Consider the following 2542-nt stretch of genomic DNA (forward strand, 5'->3'; position numbering starts at 1 on the left):
TGATTTGAGGTCAAACTTTGAGAACATTGTTCGCCGGGTTGCGCATGCAAAAGCTCAAACAAACGATAAATCGTTTACGACTCAGTCTTTATAGCGCCCAAGCTAACACGCAGTCTGCCGAAGTTGGTAAAACCTAATACGACAGTTCGGTATTAGCTAGACTGGACAAAGTCATCCAAGCCAGCAAAATCACAACCAAATAACAGGCTAGCAATTTCAAGTTAACCCTGAACAGAGTATCACTCACTACCAAACATGATTGTTTGAGAAGGAAATGACGCTCAAACAGGCATGCCCCCTGGAATACCAAGGGGCGCAATGTGCGTTCAAAGATTCGATGATTCACGGAATTCTGCAATTCACATTACGTATCGCATTTCGCTGCGTTCTTCATCGATGCGAGAACCAAGAGATCCGTTGTTGAAAGTTTTGAATATTTTTTAATTTCTAAAACGAAATTGGTTTTTGACTAGTTTATGATAAATAAAAAGTTGTTTGTGTTTGTCACCTCTGGGGAAAGTCATTCGAAAACGACTAACTTATCCCCAAAGAAGAAAGTTTTTTTGTAGAAAACTCCACAGTGTTGTAGAAGTTGAAGTAGAGTTGACAACGACGAAAGACATTTATTTTCCACAGATTGGGAATTGCACCGCAACCGCGCAACTAAGCGCAGGTATTACAATACAGTTCTTCCTCTGCAGTAATCTCTCGACGTCCTCTAACTTCATTCATATAGATTTCTCTAATGATCCTTCCGCAGGTTCACCTACGGAAACCTTGTTACGACTTTTAGTTCCTCTAAATGACCAAGTTTGACCAGATTCTCCGCTCTGAGATGGAGTTGCCCCCTTCTCTAAGCAGATCCTGAGGCCTCACTAAGCCATTCAATCGGTACTAGCGACGGGCGGTGTGTACAAAGGGCAGGGACGTAATCAACGCAAGCTGATGACTTGCGCTTACTAGGAATTCCTCGTTGAAGAGCAATAATTACAATGCTCTATCCCCAGCACGACGGAGTTTCACAAGATTACCCAGACCTCTCGGCCAAGGTTAGACTCGCTGGCTCCGTCAGTGTAGCGCGCGTGCGGCCCAGAACGTCTAAGGGCATCACAGACCTGTTATTGCCTCAAACTTCCATCGGCTTGAAACCGATAGTCCCTCTAAGAAGTGGATAACCAGCAAATGCTAGCACCACTATTTAGTAGGTTAAGGTCTCGTTCGTTATCGCAATTAAGCAGACAAATCACTCCACCAACTAAGAACGGCCATGCACCACCACCCACAAAATCAAGAAAGAGCTCTCAATCTGTCAATCCTTATTGTGTCTGGACCTGGTGAGTTTCCCCGTGTTGAGTCAAATTAAGCCGCAGGCTCCACTCCTGGTGGTGCCCTTCCGTCAATTCCTTTAAGTTTCAGCCTTGCGACCATACTCCCCCCAGAACCCAAAGACTTTGATTTCTCGTAAGGTGCCGAGTGGGTCAGTAAAAAAACACCACCCGATCCCTAGTCGGCATAGTTTATGGTTAAGACTACGACGGTATCTGATCATCTTCGATCCCCTAACTTTCGTTCTTGATTAATGAAAACGTCCTTGGCAAATGCTTTCGCAGTAGTTAGTCTTCAATAAATCCAAGAATTTCACCTCTGACAATTGAATACTGATGCCCCCGACCGTCCCTATTAATCATTACGATGGTCCTAGAAACCAACAAAATAGAACCAAACGTCCTATTCTATTATTCCATGCTAATATATTCGAGCAATACGCCTGCTTTGAACACTCTAATTTTTTCAAAGTAAAAGTCCTGGTTCGCCAAGGGCCACAAGGACCCAAGGTTAGCCAGAAGGAAAGGCCCGGTTGGAAACCAGTACACGAAAAAATCGGACCGGCCAACCAGGCCCAAAGTTCAACTACGAGCTTTTTAACTGCAACAACTTTAATATACGCTATTGGAGCTGGAATTACCGCGGCTGCTGGCACCAGACTTGCCCTCCAATTGTTCCTCGTTAAGGTATTTACATTGTACTCATTCCAATTACAAGACCCGAATGGGCCCTGTATCGTTATTTATTGTCACTACCTCCCTGTATTAGGATTGGGTAATTTGCGCGCCTGCTGCCTTCCTTGGATGTGGTAGCCGTTTCTCAGGCTCCCTCTCCGGAATCGAACCCTTATTCCCCGTTACCCGTTGAAACCATGGTAGGCCACTATCCTACCATCGAAAGTTGATAGGGCAGAAATTTGAATGAACCATCGCCAGCACAAGGCCATGCGATTCGAAAAGTTATTATGAATCATCAAAGAGTCCGAAGACATTGATTTTTTATCTAATAAATACATCTCTTCCAAAAGGTCGAGATTTTAAGCATGTATTAGCTCTAGAATTACCACAGTTATACCATGTAGTAAAGGAACTATCAAATAAACGATAACTGATTTAATGAGCCATTCGCAGTTTCACTGTATAAATTGCTTATACTTAGACATGCATGGCTTAATCTTTGAGACAAGCATATGACTACTGGCAGGATCAACCAGATA

At 43.7% G+C, this 2542-nt stretch overlaps 3 non-coding genes across 3 annotated transcripts in view; all 3 read right to left on the minus strand.

Moving 5' to 3' along the window:
* Window positions 1-16, minus strand: part of HG536_RND25b — a 3396-nt gene extending 3380 nt beyond the window's left edge. Inside the window, exon 1 of the ribosomal RNA XR_005101478.1 lies at window positions 1-16. This exon is cut by the window's left edge and continues 3380 nt beyond it. This is a non-coding gene — a ribosomal RNA (25S ribosomal RNA).
* A 256-nt stretch (window positions 17-272) lies between these two features.
* Window positions 273-430, minus strand: HG536_RND58b. Its single transcript, XR_005101479.1, has one exon. It is a non-coding gene; the product is annotated as a 5.8S ribosomal RNA (ribosomal RNA).
* A 313-nt stretch (window positions 431-743) lies between these two features.
* HG536_RND18b lies at window positions 744-2542 on the minus strand. Its single transcript, XR_005101477.1, has one exon. It is a non-coding gene; the product is annotated as an 18S ribosomal RNA (ribosomal RNA).

The sequence above is a fragment of the Torulaspora globosa genome, chromosome 6 (assembly GCF_014133895.1).
Source record: "Torulaspora globosa chromosome 6, complete sequence".
In the NCBI taxonomy this organism is placed as follows: Eukaryota; Fungi; Ascomycota; class Saccharomycetes; order Saccharomycetales; family Saccharomycetaceae; genus Torulaspora; species Torulaspora globosa.